The sequence below is a fragment of the Panthera uncia genome, assembly GCF_023721935.1.
Source record: "Panthera uncia isolate 11264 chromosome A3 unlocalized genomic scaffold, Puncia_PCG_1.0 HiC_scaffold_11, whole genome shotgun sequence".
Classification (NCBI taxonomy): domain Eukaryota; kingdom Metazoa; phylum Chordata; class Mammalia; order Carnivora; family Felidae; genus Panthera; species Panthera uncia.
In genome coordinates this window covers 31,917,639-31,939,104 of record NW_026057578.1, presented here as the reverse complement: position 1 = coordinate 31,939,104, position 21,466 = coordinate 31,917,639, and positions in this window count along the sequence as shown.

Below are 21,466 nucleotides of genomic sequence, written 5' to 3'. Positions count from 1 at the left end.
ATTCCCTTCATCTATGTTTTATAAATTTCATTGTGCAAATCTTTCACCTCTTTGACTAAGTGTATTCCTAAGTATTTCATTGTTTTGTTGCTATTACAAATGAATTATTTTCTTAATTTCCTTTTCAGATAGTTCATTGTATATTATAAATGTCACTGATTTTTGTGTGTTGATTTTGTATCTTACAACTTGGGTCTGGTTCTAAAGCTGAAGGTCTTATAGACATAAGGGCTGGATAAGCAATGCCAAATTTATGTACAGAATATCCCTTTTCTTTTGAGAAAGAATCTTTTTCAACATATCTTCATGTTTTTTCTTTTTTTTCCCCCTTTTCTTCCTAGACCAAGTACTTGGAAGTATACTGATAAATGTTTCCTACTTACTGAAAAGGTTACATTATTTAAAAATTCAGTTTTATTCCTTAAAACCCAGTGCACATTGTAAACTAGATACAAGTAATTTCTATTAAGTAATATGAAGACATTTAAAATCATGTTGGTCCTACAAAGTAAAAGATGTATTTTAACCAAAATTGTCTCATGCTTATACTACCACTAAAAATGAACTCATGGACTTAGAAATTTGAGGTACATAGTTGGGATTCCTTTTGTTTCCCTTGAGTCTTTCCCAGCTCATGAAAACTGCCTGTTCTAGAATACATTTCTCTTCCTTGAAACTTTCCCTTTAATAACTGTTACTGAGCTCCCATTATATGCTAAACATTGTGCTATGTTGTTGAGATTTCAAGAATAATAAGATTGAAAAAAATACATAGAGGAAGAAATGTTACTTGTCTTAATAAATACTACTTTGTCTCATAATAAATAATATTTTATCTCAATAAACATTATACCAAACAGGCCCAGATTTTTCAAAATTCAGATAAGAAAGGCCTGACCTAATGGGGTTTTACACTTACCTGATAACAGTATCCTTTTAGATTTCAGATAATTAGCAAGCTAATGTTCACAATACAAAAAGAATACTTCCGGGGGTGAAATATGCAAGAGGTCAAGAAAAGCTTAAGATAAGTTCTTATAATATTAAGAAATGAAGAAATGTTATCATTTGATTTTAAAAATTACAAAATATTTTGGATATTTACCTTGATATTTACCTTGCCACCTTGGCAAGTGGCAACACTTTTAATTTTAAAATACTATGCAATATAATTATGATGGTCATAAAATTAGCACATATATTTACAAATAATATTATTTTATAGTTCCTTAGAAATTATATGGTTCAGCTAAAATGACATGAGTTTGATGTTATAGGATGGGTATCTATGGATTCATCTTTGACTTCTGTAACAGTACACTTGTGTATACAACTTCATTTAAAGAAAATGTAAAAAATCTTATTTATACAGTAATTCGAATGTGGAAAGTATAAATGTGAGGTCACAGTGAAGGGGCCCGTGACATGCCCTGGTCAAAAGGGAAAAAAGGCTGATATTCTGGAGTTGTCACCACCCAGGGCCCTGGCATACATAAGAAGGAGTATTTTACTTCAGAAATGCTCCCTGTCTTTAAGAGTTAAGACAGACTTCCCTCTCTGCGTTCCCTCTCTTCAGCCATAAACCGAAATCATTCCTGCCATTAATCATAACAACACCTTCTGATGTAAATAGCAAGTATTCTATTACCACCTATAAAACAATGCGCTTGATCTATGACATAGAAGGCTGATTCCCAATCACAGGAGGATGGTAATACCAGGGCTGGGGAAATCAGACAAAGATCTGGAAATGAGATAATGGAGGAAAGGAAAATGGAGGAAGAGCAAAGGAAGGAAGGGGAAAAAGGCAAGCAGGCAGAGAGGGAAGAAGAAAGGAAGAAGAAAAAAGCAATCATATTTTTCAAGGAAGAAAGGACAGCAGACCTTGTCTAACAGGGTAAAAGCAGAAAGGTACAGAATCTCCAGGGCCTTTCCAACACAGACATTGAACCTCGGGCTCTAGCCCTTCCCAACAATGAAACGATAGGAGAATTCAGGACCCGGGCACTGCTCCGGCATAACTGTGGACAGATTTTCCCCCATATGTTTACAGAATTCCGAAAGTACAGAAATAGCTGTTGAGCTCTAAGCAGTTTTTGTAAAATTACCCCAGCTCGGAGATGTTTTTATTCTACCCTGGGGACTCTTTGGTGAAATCTAAATAAGTGGAAAGGTTCAGCTATTTTGGAGTTTTCCTTGTGCTAAATAATATTCTGTAGATTGGATTAAAAGCAGGAAAAAATATATATATTCATATTCACATAAATCAAAATGGCTGAATGTTTAAAACAAACAAAAAAGTGCCTTTAGGCTAAAACCAATTATGGAAATTCTTAGCTAAAAAGATAATTTATTAGATCATTTATAATGAGCACAACATGCAAATGAAAACTGATGTCCCTGTCCTCAGCTACCACAAACATTATGATGTTTTCTATTTATAAAAATGATCACAATAAGGTTTGTGGAAGGCCCGTGGTAGGAGGATCTGGACAAGAGTCTACAAAAAGCCTGCCTGATCAACACTGATTGCAGAGATCGTCAGCTACACAGTGTGACAACTGTGGGTAAATTTTCTTTCTTGTGATTCTCTTCCTTAACTTCACTGATTCTTAGGGATTATTTTTTAAATTAATTAATTCACAAATCCCCATGAGAACAACCCTGTTCACCTGATGAGTTCCCACCCATTCTTCAGATAGCAGCTCAACCAATACTTCCACAGAGAAGCTTTCTCTGACCATAAACCCCCAACAAAATCAAGCTAAATATTATATATTATAGCCCCTAATCAGTTTGTCTCTCCCTTAGAATGGAAGAAGTGGGAGAAGTGCAGAAACAATGTCTATTATATTCACTATAATAGCCCCATGCCCAACCTTTAGTGAATACTCTCAGCAAACATTTATTGAATGAAGGAAGGAAGGAAGGAAAGAAATCTATCCTTAATTTCTAAATAATATAATTGCATTGTTAGGAAGATTTTGACTGCAAGGAACACAATATACAACAGAACTTCATAAGATGTCCAGAGGCAGATGTTTCCAGAGTTGGTAAATTGAGCAGCTCAACCATGTCAGGGCACTGAATCTACTTCACTGTCAGTCTCTTGGTTTCCTCCTTATCATCACAAGATGGCTGCCACAATTATGAGCACATATCCTCACAATACTGGGTTTAAACCTGTAAATACTGAAAGAGAAGATCACACCTCAAACATCAGTCTCTTATTAAGGAAGAAAATGCTCAGAGACCTACTGAACAAATTTCTTCCTCAGTTCCCACTAGCCAGGATATGCCCTTAGCCTACCTGCAAGGAAGGCTGGGAAAATAAAGTGTTGGCATTTTCCATATCTATAATAAGAGGAGGGCTCTATGAGCAAAAAGAAAGAATAGACAAGTGTCTACTATGTAGCAATCAAGAGTCTTCCAGAGGGACTTAAGATTGTATTCTTATCTTATTTTGATATAAGATATATTCTTATAAAAATATATATTTTTAAAAAATATATAATTAAAATATGACTCCTGATGTACCATGAGAACATGGGAAGAACATGTTCTGTACACAGCTTCCCCTGGTCCAAAGAGGCAGAAAAGCAGAAGAATCCAAAAATGCTTTATAAAATGACATCCAATGTCTGATAAGAAAAGAACCTTGTCGGGGCACCTGGCTGGCTCAGTCAGTAGAGCATGCAACTTTTGATCTCAGGGTTATTGAGTTCAAGCCCCATGTTGGGTGTAGAGATAACTTAAAATATTAAAAAAAAACCCACCCTGTCAACATTATGACTTCAAAGATTATTTTGAAGTCCTATTAGGTCAGAGAAATGCAGCAGAAATGCATCCTGTTTCATCTTGCCATCCATAGGCTGCTGTTGTTTAACTGATGGCTCCTGCCCATTTGTGGCTGTCATTTTAGAAAAATGGTTTTGTTGGATCTGGAGAAGTAGTATACATGCTCTTGTTAACTTTTATTCCTTATAAATGTAAAAGCTGCTTTCAAGTAACTACCAGATCAACCAAAACTTTCAATGAGCACCATAAAATAGACCATTTTTGGAAACCAAAAGGATCACAGACCACTTAAAGTTAGGTATAGCATTTGACATATCTTTATAAGTGCACTAAAACCCAAGATTATTGAGAAGTCAAAAGATGCAAAGACTCATGTAATGACTGGAATATAAGCTTTTATTTAAAGTGCATATACGAGAGACATATCTTCCTCTCTCCTATTAGTTTAGTTCAAAAATTCCTCAGTTAGCTGCAAAGTGCTGAAATAGTCCATTTCAGCTTTATTGGCAGGAATTTGACATACCTGGGAATAGAAGCCAGCCTATACCATTGACTTGAAGATGAGAGAACAATTTCTTCTTCAACTCAGAAAATAAGACCATGAAGGCCCCACACAAGGTTTTCCCAGATCCAGAAGATTAGTGACTCCACTGTTCCTTGGAATCATTAAGCAGATCTGGCAAACTCATCCATCAGTTGAAGTTCAAACTAGTATTGTCAGAGTGTTGCAATTATTAACTTTCCTCAGCATGCAACATCTTTATACATCATGTCCCTTGGGATCATCTGAAATTTTGAGCAGGTAAAAGGAGTAACCTGATGGAAAATCTGCTTGGTGATTGGTATTACAGGATTCATGATCTATTATTCTGTGGCTCTTTCACAGGAAAAAAAAAATGTCAAATGTATTATTTAGGCTTTGGCTTCATCATTACCTATGATATTTTATCTTCTCTTAAACTCATTTCCTATATTTTACAAACCTTGTTATTTTCAAAATTTTATTTTTATTTATTTATTTGTTTATTGAGAGAGAGATAAAGGGTACAAGTGAGGGAAGGGCAGAGAGAGAGAATCCCAGGAAGGGTGGGGAGGGGGAGCAGAGAGAGAGAAAGAGAGAATCAGGGCTCACCAAAATAGGGCTCATGTTTACCTGAAGTGGGACTTGTGCTCAACCCAAGCAGGACTCTAGCTTGACCGGAGGTGGGGTTCACTCCATGTGGGACTCGAACTCACTAACCATGAGATCATAACCTGAGCTACAGTCAGATGCTTAATGACTGAGCCACCCAGGCACCCCATTTTCAAAAATTTAAAACTCTACTTTTCAACAAACAGCTTTCCCTTTTCCTTCTGTGAGAAGTGAGAAGATTCATTTTCAGAAATACCAAATAAAGGCAGTGCTGTCTAGTTAACAATAGGTTTACAACCTATTAGAAATATGCATGAACCATCCACCTCCCCACCCCTCACCACACCCTGCCAAATGGAGTCCCAAACCCTTAGACCCTTCACTTCCTGGTTCTTCTTCCCCCCTCTCCATTTCATGGGCTTATTTTCACGGGCTTTGCAATGAGCATGTGCCAAAGAACTGAAATCTCTTCATCACCTCAGGGATGTATTTTTTGCCTTACGTGGGCATAGGAGACTCCCGGGTAAGGCTGTAGTACTCAGCCAATGAGGAATCAGCAGAGGGACTTGCATGCTAGAAGATAAATTGCCTGCTGTGTCTGCCACAAGTGTGCTTGTCCATCAGATACTGCTCTTGCAAGAATGTTGATTAAAGCCTCGCTTCACTGGGCTCCGAGTCTCCATGTCCCTCCTTTGACTGGGTCATTGTGCTTATTTCTCACACTTCCATCCTGCAGGTCTCCACACACACATCTTCTCCTCCATTTCCAGTGATTTGTATGTTGTTCTGTGACCATGATGTGACGAGCCTCTCAGAATACTTAACACAGATACTAGTAAAGGGTGGTTTGTACATGTGTATAAATATTAGAGATGGCAGTATTTCTTTGGAGAAATTTGGAAAAGATTTAATTTTGAGGACTTGGCATTTCCCAAAGTCACTTTAACTGTTTGATAGAACTGAAAAGTATTTAGAACATATTAAAAAACAAAAAAGCCAGAAAAAGGTGTGTAATAAGTTTCCTCATGTTGCCCATATGCAACAGAACTGAGCTTGTTTTAAAATGCAGATTCTTAGTTGTCTTCTTAAATGTACTAAATCAGGCTCACATGGGGTGAGATTTTAAAACATGGGCTTCTTAATTTTTTATGCCTCCTTCTCAAGGCGATTCTTACCCATGTTGTAGAACTGCTAGCATAAGGCTTTTCAGATCTATCAATTTCTTCAATTTCATCAATCAGTCTGAAACAAAGGAGGTGAATGGGTGAGCAAAAGGAGGCCAAAGAAAGGTGTTTCTAGATACAAGGCTTGTCATGACTGTCACTCTTTCAACGTTTTTTTTTTTTTTTTTTTTTTTTTTTTTTTTTTTTTTTTTGTGTGAGAGAGAGCATGAAGGGGGGAGGGGCAGAGAGAGAGGGAGACACAGAATCGGAAACAGGCTCCAGGCTCCGAGCCATCAGCCCAGAGCCCGATGCGGGGCTCGAACTCACGGACCGCAAGATCGTGACCTGGCTGAAGTCGGACGCTTAACCGACTGCGCCACCCAGGCGCCCCGTCATGACTGTCACTCAAAGTAACTTTGTGCCATAGACTTCTTTGGCAGACAGGGAAGCTAGTAATACATTCCCTCCCAGATTCAGTTTTTCCAAAAGCACAAAACAAAATACATACGATTATGAAAAAAAATGAATTCTATTGAAGTGTAATTCTATCTATGGATACCTGGGGAATCTGTGAATACCAGATTAAGAATCCTTGAAAGAAGGGACAAAGAAACCCAACTATCAGAGCCTGCTAAGTGGGAATGACGGATCAGTTTTGGTTAGATGCTACCTGATGCTTGCAGTCTAATTTAGGATTAGTTGCAGTAGGAGACTCTAAAACTGCTTGAGAGAAGGGTCATTAAAGCTATAACAAAAGTGTTTAAGGATGGAACCCATACAAAAAGGATAAGACACATACCCTGTTCTCCTCTGTCTTCTAGCTCTCTCTTTACACTTCCTCTCAGCCTATACAGATGGAAAATACTCCTCTATTTTCAAATCCATACCTTGGTCCTACATCTCCCTCTAACTACCATGCTACCTTTCCTTTTTTTCTTAGCGAAGCATCTAGAAAATTTGGTCTGCACTTCACTCTTCTCTCACCTGTCATCTGCCTTCTGTTCCCATTTCACTATTGCTGTTGTTTCTGCCAAAGTCACCAACAGCTGGCACTACTGACCACTCCCTCCAATTACAGTTTACTAATTTAACTTTCTAGTTCCTTTTTTCCTGGTTTTCTCACTGCTACAGATTCTCCTTTTCAGTCTCTCCTCTATGGGCTTCTATTTCCCCATTATCCCTAAAATGTGTCTCATCACTAGCTTCTTTTATTTTTAAGTTTACTTATTTATTTTGAGACAGAGAGAGAGAGCAAGCAGGCCCAAGGGTGGGGGAGGGGCAGAGAGTGAGGGAAAGAGAGAGAATCCCAAGCAGGCTCCACACTGCCAGAGCAGAGCCTGATGTGGGGTTTGATCCCATGAACTGTGAGATAATGACCTGAGCCGAAATCAAGAGTCAGACGCTTAACCAACTGAGCCACCCAGGTTCCCCTCATCACTAGCTTCTGTCCTCAGTCCTCTTTCCTTCACTTTTCCTGCAAACTTTATCTGTCCCTCCTCCTGATTTCCACATACTGCCTTATTTTAGGCCTCCATCTTTATTACTGATTATTTACTGCAGTGGTTACCTAACCTACCCACCTGTCTTCAGTTTCCTTTCCAATCCAATCCTACCCACTCTCCAGGAAGAGGCATTTTTCCTCTTTGGAGGTGACCCTTCTCTTAGTTTTCAAAGCATTGTTTGCCCGAGTTTTCCTCCCAAATATTTGTTTGAAAGCCACTCCTATTTAGGTGAGGTATCTCTTGGTGTGTCCCTACAGTACCCTGAAACCTAGCAAAGCTCTCAAAAGTGTCCCATCAATGATCTCCCCTTCTAGACTATGGGCTCCAAGAAGGTTCACAGGACTTAGCCTGGACCTTCTATTTTTCTCCTCCCATCACACATATAGAGGAGCTCAAAAATTCCGTATCAAATTAAGAAAACTTCCTTAAGGAAAGAAAGCCAAAAAAAATTATTTTTAAAATCAAAAACAAACTAGGATAACTAAACCCTACCACTCATTCTCTGCCTCTTTGGACAGCAAATACATGAGAATGTCTTACACAATGATATAAAAAAGTAAAGGACATGGTAGGAAGAAGGAGATTATTAATCATGTCTTCCATTTAGACACGGCCAAATAAAAAATCCTTGAATCCCTACTAGCAGATGGTTGCCATACTAGATTTACCTCATTTATTAACCTTTTTATTCATTCAACACATAATTTTGAGTGGCTACCACATGCCAGTATGCAAGACATTGAGGATTCCGTAGTGAACATATATTCACAGTTCCACCCTCATGGAACCACAAGTGTAATAAGAGAAGTAGACAATAAATAAATCCATGCTTTTAACCTATGATAAGTGCATAAAGGAAAACCTTCCTGAAGGATCTACTGGACAAAAGACAAAAGAACATTCTATTTCTAGGAGGTCTCTGAGTCCCTAGAGAATTGAATTCGCCCTTGTGCGAGTCTTAAAGATTTCTTTTGTCCTCTTAACTGAAGACTTAAGCTAGAAGTAACCTAAAAAGTTTACCTTTTCTCTTCCCTCCAAATACTGGTCTTGACCCTCCAGAGAGAATACCCTCATGACATAAGGAATGCCTCTTTCCCTTAAAGTCTGGAGTGAGCCTACCCTTCTTCAAGGCTATATTTCCTTTGCCTGAATCCAACATGGACTTTCACAATCAAGCCCAGTCACTGACAACACCGTGGTAGAATAAGAGAAGAGTTCTTTCAGAAAAAGACATTTTCATGGTCCAATTTTATTTCTATTCCCTTTACTTATCACCCTGAAAATGTTACTACCAACTCAGGCCAATTAGCTTCATTGGTTCAGCCTTGAGAGCCACAGCTCCTTCTCTTTGAGGTTGGCATGACAGTGGGCAGGAAAGATTTATGCTCCCCTGAGACAAATAGTCAAGGAAACTGTGAGAGTGTTCTTGATCTTCTCTTCCTCCTTCTTTTCATGCATTTGGCTTCTACCCCAACCTCCTGGAGTTAGTGTATATATCAAGGAAAGGAGAGAAATGAAGAAAGGAGCAGAAAGAACAAAAAAGAGAGGAAGAAAAATTCAAATAGCAGAAGCATAGTCAGTAGAAATCCTAATTTTTCATTTGCCTTCTTATGAAAAAGACTAAATTGAAACATTGACTCTCAGATGGAAGGTATCACCAGCCCTCCTGTCTCTTCCCCCCACTATCATTCAATTGAGTGAATGTTTGTTGAGCATCTGCTATGTACCGGGCATCGTGCACAATTCTGATATTGCACAAAGAAATTTTTAATTGTTAAACATATTGAGATTGGGAAGGGATTATTGGCATATATCTCCCATATTTTCTATCAGTGGTCAAGCCAGTGGTTCTCAGTGTATTCAAGTCACCAGGAGAGATATAAAAAAAAAAAAAAAAACAAAACAAAAAGAAGAAGAAGAAAGCAATGCCCAGGCCCCACCCTCAGAGATTCTAATTTATTGAGTTTGGGTGACCTCAAGGCATCAGTAATTTTTTAAAAGAGTAATCTTAATGTGTAGTCAGGACAGAGACCCACTGGCCGAGGCAGTAGGTTGGACTGTGTGAAAGGTAACCATTGAAAAGGTAACCTATGAAAAAAGTCTTTTCCTATACTCAGCCCACATTATGGACAACACTCTGATACTTTGGAGTAATTTCTGTATCTCCCAGCTATTTTCCTCAAGCACAAATCTTGACTCGCAGCATCTCCATATGTCAAAGCTCTCCTGAGGATACAAGGCATGGACAGTATCCTCTGTTTAATAACAGGGCTCTCCACTGGTTGCATTTCTAATCAATATCTCTGCCCTTCTTCTCCAAGTCCCTCCCTTCACAAGTAATGTATATCTAGGACAGGTTGAAATCTCAGTTTCTGTTGGTAATCTATATAATTATATTACTCAGCTACCAAACCTACTCCTGTAAAAAAGACTTAAGAGATATTTTTTCCTGAGCTAGAAAGGAGGAGACCATGACACTCCCTCACAGTTATAGCCTGGTTTTGGAAGGAGCATTTATTTGAATGACAATGCCTTTGAAAATAATATTCCCACTTCCTTGCTGGGCCTTCCTTCTTGGCTGAGCAGGTGTTCATCAGGAAACAAAATCTCATCCTTGCTGATGGAACTGGCAGTGCCTTCTAAGTAGGCCAAAGAATTTGGAGCTTGTCTAACCAGAAATTCTTACCCACTCCCAAAAAATGCATATCCTGTTCATCCAAAGGATGATAATTAGCACCTGCTTCTACCACTGAACTCCTGTGGGATCTGGCATGTTGCTCTTATAGTTCCTCTGGTTCATCTTGCAACTTTTCCCTAATGAACCACGTCAGTCACATGACATGCCACCTAATCTACCAGACAGGGTGTTGCAGGACTCCTTGGACCTAGGTGTGACCGCCCCAACAAAATCATTAGAGAGAGCATAAGAAAGGATGTAGCTGGAACTTGTCCAGGGACTTAATCCAATTAATTTGACAGCCATAGATTCCTTTCCAGAAAAATTATAGCTTCGTAGAATATTGAAGCTAGAGGGACCTTACAAATTACCTCATGCAGATATGGTTTATATTTTGGGACTCACTGTCTCTGACTAAAATCAGGTGAAAGTAATGGGCCTTCTTTCCAGAAAAAGGCATGTATATAGATTTTCACAAGACTTTAGGAGGTTGGATCACAAACTCCATGGACTGGGTCCATGATCCCCTGTTAAGGAACTCTGATAAAGACTAACTGCCTCCACCCCCCACCCCCAACACATACACACTTTATAGATGAGGACACTGAAGTCCAGAGAAGCATGAAATTCTCCAAAGAAGTCACAATTTAGTGGCAGAGACACAACTTCAAATTCCTGATTCTAGTACCATAGGACTTATCCAAGACCACTATCCTAATACCTCCTTAGAAGATATTTGGGGAATGACCTTTTTCTAAAACCATTGTCCTTTATCTGATGATTCCTGTTTGGGGACTTTCCCCTATCTACAAGTTGTGTCCTATTGGCAAGGTGGGCAACCATATCCTTTTGACTGAGCCTCTTAGGAGCAACCACTTAACCTACTCAAAATACTTTAAAGCGTAAGCACTGGGGTTGGAGAGCTTTAGAGCCATGTCTTCACTAGAGCACCACCTGGTGGAGCACCTTCACTAGAGCACTTCCAAGGGGAAGATACCTGGGATGTAGATGGTAGCATTGACCATTTCTTTCATATTTGATGCCAGGACAGCAGTTTTATTCAATTTTTTTTGGCATAAGTATTCTTTTAAACTAAATAACCCATCAAACCCAGATTCAAAAATTAAGTGATTGCCCCCCAAAATCAAGTTTCTACTTCCTACCTTTTTATGAGGAGATACTCTTATCTTCCCTTTTTAAATCCAAAAGATAAATCCAAAATCAAGGATAAAATTTTTCCTGTTGGAGAAATAATTGCCAACTTCATGTGGCAAATAGAAATGGTCTCAGGTTAGTTGGTTTTTCTTAGTTGTCCCATTATCTAGAGGCAATGAGATTCTGCTTTTATCTCTGACATCTAGAGGCAGCATAACCTTGGGTAAATCATTTAATTGCTTTCATCTGTGACACAGGGATAATCTGAGGCAATGACGATGGCATGCACTAGCTGTGTGACTTTGACAAGTCACCACAAACTTCCTGTGCCTCAGTTTCCTCTTCTCCAAAATAAGAAAGACAATAATATCACTCATCTCTTAAGAGGATTTAATTTTACACTTTAGTCAGTTTTATGACATTTTATGTCCAATGGCATGATATGGGCTTCAGAGTAACTGAGACATTTGAAGTGATCAATACATTTTCCCCAAGACATGAATTGTTGGGGAATTATACAGGTCAAGCACTTGGTGTGGTGCCAGGTTCATAGCACATACTTCGTAGCTTTGATTTATTAATATTCATTGAACATAACCTAGTGGTTAGAACATAACCTCACAGATTGCAATATCACATGTGCAATTGGCATAACATTAAGACCCAGAAAAATCCAATGTGAGTAAGGTAAGGGAGGCAAGTTCACCCACTTTCTTAATAGATGATGAAACTGAGGCTCAGAAGTATTAAGGGTACAAGACAGGCAGTTCAGAACTAAAATCTAGTATCTAAGCTTTTAGTTCTGTCTCCTAGCAGGACAATCCAATAAGATAAAAGGAAAATGCTTTAAGGAGTTAAATGCACAGCACAAGGCTTCTTATCAGTCTATTTGCATGGGTCTCTCTCTCAGCTTCAAACACTAAAGGACCAAACTCCCAAAGCACCAACTTCATTGGCCATCAGTCACACATCCCTCACCTGGAAAGCCCAGGAGCAATGCCCATCTCTGTGTGTTGTCAGACCTATCTTTCCCGGAGCATCCAGGCTCTAGGACACATGGTACTATCCTACCAGAGGACCTGGACTTCCTTGGAGACTATGAGCTTCACACTGCTGGAGTTGGAAGAACAGCTAATAGGGCACAAAACCTGGAGCTGACAGCAAGAAGAGAGGAAGATTTGCCAGGAAGTTTAAGTGTCAGGGCCCTCATTCCCACAGGCCCCTCCAAGCTCTGGGACAGACCTCAAAAATGATTCATATTGTCTTTTGATTTTGCAAAATTTCCCCCAAGATATAGTAATCATAATTACTATAAATAAAGACTGATATCTGTTTTCCACTCTGACTTCTGCTCCATTACACTCCCATTTGTGTTAGGGAATGGGAGTTGAAGGGGAGTTTTGAGAGTCTGTATAAAGGAAAGGTGAATAGGGATATATTCCATTTTCATTTAGTGGTAAATTTGTAAGCAGTTCATAGTCACTTATATAATGTATAATATGTGATTATTTTCTCCCCCAGCATAGGAATGGACCCCTGAAATACTCTCAGTGCCCACTATGTAATCTTGTCCAGTATCATGATAATAAGGTATAGGATCCAAGTCATGTCACAGCATCCTATGGTCCTATGGTATATGGCACCTGACACTGGAGCTATGGCAGTGGAGGAGAAACAAGGAAGGCTTGAGTGTAGGGAGTCAGAAGATAGACTGTGGATTTGTGAAGCTGTAAGTGGAGAATTCCGTTCTCACTGAGAACCTGTCAAAAATTCAAGAATGCAAGTTCTATCAGAATATACACTGTTTCTCAGCATATACAATGATAAATGCACCTACATAATTTTTTCTTCTTTCTTGATGGGAAACAAGTGAAATAGAATTTATCAGAATCCCCGTGTGTGTACAGTACAAATTTGTCACAGTAGTAAAAAAGTGTGCTTATGTATGAGGCGGGATGCTCTATTCATTTCATCAATAATAAAAAATAAATTTTGATCAACCATGTGAAGACAAAGACTAAATTATTCTTCTGTTCTTTACAAGAAAAACATTACCAAATCCATTGCTACATGAAGAGGTTGTAAGTGGAATGCACCCAAATGTGTAGGAAAATATATAAAGCAGTTAATTTAAAAAACATTGTGTTACTTTTTTGTGATTGTATGATATTTGAGCCATTTTCAGGTTTTCAGAACTTGTAATTTCTGGTAATCTAGTTTTTAATTATAAATAAATGTTTATTTCACAATTACTTATGTCATCATTTCTCTTTCTACTCTAGTACCTGAAGAAAATATTATATAAACTTAAGTCCTACAAAACCTATATCTGTACCTTAGGCTGGGGCAAAGAGAGAGAAGGTAGGAGGGAAATGGAGGGACAAAGAATGACAGAGACAGAAGGAAAGAAGAGAGGTCCAATAAGGACAAGAGTCAGTCATGAGGGGATCAATCAGTTTGAAACTGCCTTCACCTTTGAGTAGGTCTCTTATTCCCCAGCAGACAAATGGCCATTTACTTTTTTATTTTGTCTTTACTTTGTATCTGATTTTCCCTATCTAAAAAAAAAAAAAAAAAAAAAAGGCAGAGAATTCTGACTGTGAATTCATTTTGCCAGTTTGTGCCTAGAAATTAGAACACACCAAATACCATCCATTTTATTTGGTCCATGGGTTGGAGAGTCCACTAGTTACTCTACTACAGACACTGTTTTCTTTTTACTCTCTCAGAGTGAATACCCTCAAATGCTACATTAGCTTAGTTAGAAAATGTCCCCATTTCCTGGTGAGAGTAGGATTACAAAGCATCCCGTGAGCAGAGCTACAGCAGGACCAAGGAGATTAAGCCTGCTAACAAGCAGACCTTCAAAACTAAAGTTCTATAGAATATTAAGACAAATAGTGTCATTATCATGTCTCAGTTTCTACTGGCTTTGGAAATGCCAACCCATCTCTCAGGTATATTCTCAAGAATAATTTATTTAGTGTCATTTTTTTTAAAATGAAATTTATTGTCAAATTGGTTTCCATACAACACCCAGTGCTCATCCCAACAGATGCCCTCTTCAATGCCCATCACCCACTTTCTCCTCCTCCGCTCCCCCCATCAACCCTCAGTTTGTTCTCAGTTTTTAAGAGTCTCTTATGGTTTGCCTCCTTCCCTCTCTGTAACTTTTGTTTCCCCTTTCCCCTCCCCCATGATCTTGTGTTAAGTTTCTCAGGATCCACATATGAGTGAAAACATATGGTATCTGTCTTTCTCTGCCTGACTTATTTCACTTAGCATAACACTCTCCAGTTCCATCCACGTTGCTACAAAAGGCCATATTTCATTCTTTCTCATTGCCAAGTAGTATTCCATTGTGTATATAAACCACAATTTCTTTATCCATTCATCAGTTGATAGACATTTAGGCTCTTTCCATAATTTGGCTATTGTTGAAAGCACTGCTATAAACACTGGGGTACATGTGACCCTATGCATCAGCACTCCTGTATCCCTTGGGTAAATTCCTAGCAGTGCTACTGCTGGATCATAGGGTAGATCTATTTTTAATTTTTTGAGGAACCTCCACACTGTTTTCCAGTGTCATTTTTTTTTAATGCTTATTTATTTGGAAGAGAGAAAGAAAGTGAAGGAGGGGCAGAGAGAGAGATAATCCAAAACAGGCTCTGTGTTGTCAGCACAGAGCCCAACATGGGGCTCAGTCTCAGCAAATTGTGAGACCATGACTTGAGCTGAAATCAAGAGTCTGACACTTAAGTGACTAAGTAACCCAGATATCCCTAGTGCCATTTTTTAAATTATGAAATGCTTAGGAAATATAATTCCCTAACTTCCTTGCACCCTTTAAGATGTTATTACCATTGAGGAAAATAGAATGTAATTACATAATATAAGTATGTATCACCCACACTGTGCTACTCTTACCAAGCAGAATTGTAAATCTGAAAACACATGCATAATGAGAGTAATCTTTGCCTAAATCATAGTGGCTTCACCCAATCCTTTATCTCAACTCAAATTTCTCAACTAATTATGAAAAAAGAGAAGACACCTTGATTTACAAAGTTCCCACAATCCTGGAAACACTGGTAAAGACTCAGTGAATGGTTTGTTGATAATACATGAAAATATACATTGTCCTTTTCCCACTTTTATGGCTCTAGTAGTTTAGAGTACTGCAGGAAAATGGCAGTTTTGAAGCTCAACACTGCAGGATGCAAAGCATTAATACTACATAGCATTCAGATGATGGAAGACTACAATGAAAGATTTTCAGATATGAGCAACCATATGGTAGACAAATATTAAAGAAGAAATGTCACCTTTTGGTCTGGTGCCAGAACCTGAGACACTTGTCATATGGAGCTCTACCCACTCATCAAAACTTGGCTGTTGCTCTGAAGTTCACTGGATATGAAAGGAATGTCCCAGCTTGATAAGGGAAAGACAGGGAAGGCCTCCTGAGGGACTTCTTATTCCATGCCTGTGGTTTCTATGGGAAGGACAGTTTCATGCTTCATTGTCTTCCTTAGTCATGGCTTGCTCGACTGCATGAAATAGAAATCCATTCAAATAAGTTAAAGCAATGGAATAATATTCAGCAAAGATAACGAATAAACTATTGGTGTATGCAACTACATAGTAAGTTCCATAAGCATAACGTTAAGAAAAAGATTCTAGAGACAGAAATGTTCATACTTTGGGATTCCATTTATATAACAATGCAAAACTAATCTACAGTGTGATAACTGAGTAATTTTATCACTGAGTGTGATAACTAAGAGGAAGCCATTGCAATTGTCCAAGTGGCTTGGACAGAGTGGGAGCAACAGACACGGAAGCAAGTTGATGGTTCTGGAAATTCTCAAAAATGAAGTTGTGGGCCTGGAAGGCAATGCAAGAGCTGTCCCCTACACCTTCAGGTTTTCTTTCTGAGAAAAAGTAGGAAGTGGGGGTGGTACCAGGTAGTGCCTGCTGGCTTAGGGTAGAGAGCCTTTCATCATCACTAACTCCTGCCCCTCCTGCCTCTCTCCTCTCATTTATCAACCAAGTCAGGAACTTGTAGAGCTCTTTTGTCTTACAGCCCACCAAACACAGTGCTCTGTACAAGAGGAGTAAGGACCCTTAGAGAAACTCACAATCCAGTTAGAGGAAACTGAATACTTAAAAGATCACAAATAGAAGTAAAACAAGAATAATTTAATAACTTGTCTTGAGTAAGAAAGACTCAATCTGGCAACATTATACCATTTGAAGGAAGCTAAAGCACAAACACACACACAAACACATACACACAGAGTGGGGGGAGAGAGAGAGATTAGTATGGATCAAGATTCTAGCAAGAATGTTAATTCATAAACATTTAATAAGCTTTCACAGTAAACATAAATCACTTCCATAGTCATAACTGCTCTTCACAAATGGTTAGAATCAGCAAGGAGACAAAAATGACTCCCTGAAGTGAACAACAGAAAAGATAAAGGGATCATGGAGGAGGTAGGAGGAAGGCAAGAGGGATCTACCAGCTACAGAAGTACTTCAGTGGATCAGTCAGTGACTGTAAGTGAAAGGTATACCAATAATTTGTATAATCTTTGCTAACAATCACATGCATGCCTTGTTAACGATCAACATTTGCACCAATGTGTCTTCCCACATATTATGGTCATTAATACATAGCAATATTTGGGTGGGGAGTAGCAGGCCAGAGGTAAGGGCTGGAGGGTACAGTTCACAACAGATTGTTAAATTGTGATTTAACATCAGATGAGAAACCAAATTAATGCTCTAGACCCAGTCCTGTGACATTCTGCATCTGCATGCCTCTTAAACCACTAGCAGAAAGAGGCTGAGGTATTAAGAATGGACTCTTCAGGAACAATAAAAGTTTTGGGGGAACAGCAGAAATCTCAGAGTGATCAGAAAGTGTAAAGCTTAAGAATGAATATTACAACCAGTATTGTTGGTCATTTGTTTGTTTGCTCTGAAGTCTTTTCCCTATCCTTCCTCTGCAAACTTCATTTCCTAGACTCTCTTGCCAACTGGCTTCTGGCTTGTTTTAGTCAAATAAAAGGAACCAGGAAGACTAGAGAGCAGGAGGAAGGGGAATTGGGGTGTTTCTTCCCTTTTCTCTCAGCTTCAGTCAGGGTCTCTGGCAGTGCCTGTACATCCTCCCTGGTTCCTGCTCTTATCATGAAGCCTCTGCTGTCAATTAGCTCCAGTGGGTGACTCTGATTCTTAGGCTCTGATAACTCCAATTCTTCTCTTTATCCTTCTGGCCCTACTAGGACTAGTAGCACCTTCAAGCCATTGTCTCACTGGCTTTTGTCTGGTTTTTCAGTTCTCACAACACCATTGTAACTAGTTCCACATATTAAATTCCTTCCACTGGAGTGCCTTGTATGGCCTCTGCTCATGATTGAGCCATGACTGATACAACCAGGAAGCCCTTCTTCTGCTAGAGTATATGTGGTTATCAGGCTATTTCCCCATAAAAATTTCCATCAGGAGTAATTGGAGGAAGGGGGGACATGGAGGGCAGTTTAGAATTCTATAGTCATTGTTTTCATACTTTTAAAGGAAGTTAGTACTGGGAAAGGCATCAGAGATCACTGGGAAAAATGACAGAAGAGCTGATGAGAGGTTCAAGGGATTCAGGATTCTGCTTTCCACACCAAGAAGAAAGACTGACATCCTATAACAAGCAACCTGTGGGGGACACTATTAGGTACCAAAAGCATATGGTTTTGCACAGTGTGTAACAGGGGAGTAATAAAAATGAACTGTGTCATTCTGAGCACACTAGGCAAATGTTGTGAGAGTAGAATGTCTCACCTGGGGGATCATAAGAAGATTACAGACTGAATAGAGGGCCTTTTCCTTGAAGTGGCCCATAGGGAAAGGCTGAGAGTCTGAAGGTTGTTTTATGAAGCTCACCCAAACTATATAGATCCCTTTCATAGCTGCCACTTTAGCTGTTGCAGATGATAGAAGACTTCCCAACTTGATTACAAATCCTCCATTTTCTGGAGGGAAGTCCAAAAATAAGACTCCATAACCCCTTTATTTGTGGTCAGTCTCAGGCTGACCAGGCTGGTCATGGGCCTGTTTCCCACAGACCCATTTTTCTCCATTTTTCATGCTTTCTCTTGGAAGGAGGGAGCTGATCCTGTCATGCTGCATTTTCTAGTATCCCACATTGGCTGGCTTCTGGATGACTGTGGGCAATGACAGTCATTAATGGGAGATTAGAGGGAGATGGAAGAGAAAGATCAGGGTATTTCTCCTTTTTCTCTGCCTTGGATAGCATCTCTCCCAGGAAGAAGGGATGCATCTTGCAGGTGGGCTCACACTCTTTCCTTGTGGCCTGCTGTGGTTCCATGTTCTGCTAAGTGATTCCAGTCCTTGGCTGCCAATAAAACCACTTCTTCCCTCAGTCCTTCCAGCATAGGAGTGGTAGGGGATTCCAACTATTGCTCATTTTGGGGTTGTTTCATTGTACCTTGTTTGGCTCTTCAAGCTTGTATTACTTCTATAACTGATTTCTTGCACTGTATTCCTTCTGCTTTAAATAATTTAAATCAAGTGTTTTCTAATCCCCAGTTAGACTCTGACTAACACACTAACCCAATTCAGATGCAACACAGGTCAGAGGGAATTAGGACAAGCAAAGGGGTACCAGGCAATTTCAGCTCTTGATCCCAAATCCAAAAAGCAAGGTTCATCCACCTTTCCTGAGATCAACTGTGTGGCTAATTCTCTTCCTTCAGTCTTTCAGAACAGAAAGCATCAAAACAAGTTGTCAAAAATTTCACCTTTTAGTGCATTTTCTTCCTATATCTGAGAATCCCAAATAGTTGCCTTGAAACAAGTATTTTTTCATTATGTCTCCTGCTCTGTTTTATAAGTAAAGGCATGGTGAAATTTCAAGGCTCAGAACACTTAGGCAGCTGTAGGTCTGAATTGCTCAAAAGGTCAGACTTTAATATTATTAAGCATTGACTTTTAACTTAATTTTAATTAAACTTTTAAATTTTAATTAAATTTAAAAATAAATATGCAATAAAATTGACTTTTTTCCTTTTGGTGTACAGTTCTGAGAGTTGTAACACATATGTAGATTAATGGGACCACCACCACAACCAGGATTCAGAGATGTTCCATCATCCCAAAAAACCATCATGCCACCCCTTTGTGGTTATACTTTCCTCCTACCCATAATTTCTGGCAGCCACTGATCTGTTCTTCCATCTCCATAGTTTTCTCTTTTTGATAATTTCATATAAATAAATTCATATGTGATCTTTTCAGACTGGTTTCTTTCACTCAGCAGAGTGCCTCTGAAATACGTCCACATTGTTGTACATATGGTAGGTTTTTTTCCTTTTTATTACTGAGTAATATTCCATCATAAGGATATACCACAGTTTGTTTATTCATTCATTTGCTGAAGGCTATTAGGGTTGCTTATAGTTTGGGGCAATCATGACTAAAGCCACCATAATTATTATAATACAGATTTTTGTATGATGTAAGTTTTCATTTCTCCAGGATAAGCACCAAAGAGTTAAGATGGCTACTCTTGTAATGAGGGTATGTTTAATTATGTAAGAAAATGCCAAACTATTTTCTAGAAGTGGTATACCATTCTGCATTCTCACCAGCCATGTATGAGAGTTTTAGCTGTTCTACATCTTTGTCAGCACCTTGTATTTTCAGTATGTTTAAAATTTTGGTCTCAGACCTGCGTAGTAGTATATCATCATAGTTTTAATTTTCATTTCCCTAATGACTAATAGTGTTGAAAATGTGTTCATGTGCTTCATTGTCATCCCTATAGCCTCTTCAGTAAAATGTCTAACAAGTTTTTTTGCCCATTTTTTAAAATGCAGTACTTGTTTTACTACTGTTTAGTTTTGAGAGCTCTATGTTCTGGATATAAATTCTTTGTCAATATATGATTTGCACCTATTTTCCCAATCCATGGCTTACCTTTTCATTTTTGTAATGCTGTCTCCTGAAATAAAAATGTTTTTGACTTTGTCAAAGTCCAATTTCTTTTTCTTTTGTTAATTGTACTTCCGTAAAACTTCTTTGTCCAGGTGTCCACTTTGCTCCATGTCACAAAGATTTTCTCCTATCTTTTCTTCTCAAAGTTTATATAAGAGTTTGGTAAAATATTCAAAAGCAATTTGTGATAGTCAAGTGGTTATATGGACTTTGTAATAAAGATATCAGTATTTATATCACTAAAATTTATAATAAACATGTGTGTGTGTTTATATACTTTTTTTTCTGAAAAGCTGGTTGTTAAACACTTACCAGCATAGTGCTACTCTGAGAACACTGCTGTAAGGTAAACACTGGAAGTTTCAGTCATGGATTTTGCATTTTGGTTCACTGGATTCTAGTTCTATGGGTACCATTTACTGGTTAACTTCATGTGAGTTACTTAAACTTTCTAGATCTTAGTTTATATTTATGTAAAATGGGTAAATGGGCATAACCCTGACTTTGCAAGGCTGTTTTACAGACCAAATCATCTAAGTTTTGCATATAATGCTTAACACAGTGCCTGGTACACAATAAACTTTCAACAAATGCTAACTATTGTACATTGGCCTGTTATATCAAAACCTACTGTTCATGATGATCACACTATATTATTTAAGAAAGATTCTATTTTTGGTAAATATACTTTATTTAAAAAGATAAGAAAATAAGCAATATGTTTTAGATTAATTTTCATCCATGCTTCAATATTTAACTGCTTAGGCACTTAAAAAGGATGTGGTATACGAAGTTGCCTAGAAATTCCCTTGGCTAACAGTCACATTATTTCTGTAGAGCTTTATGGCTCACAAAGTGCATTCTAACACCAGTCTCATCAAGTCCCCACAACTAGAAGATCTCTGTCGATCATGAACATTTATGATTGAGCCAGAAGTTCCTTTTGTTTTACAGGCACGCAGAAACACTTTTCCTTGTCTGTAAAAATCAATTAAAGCTTCCCTAGGACATTTTGACCTCAAGG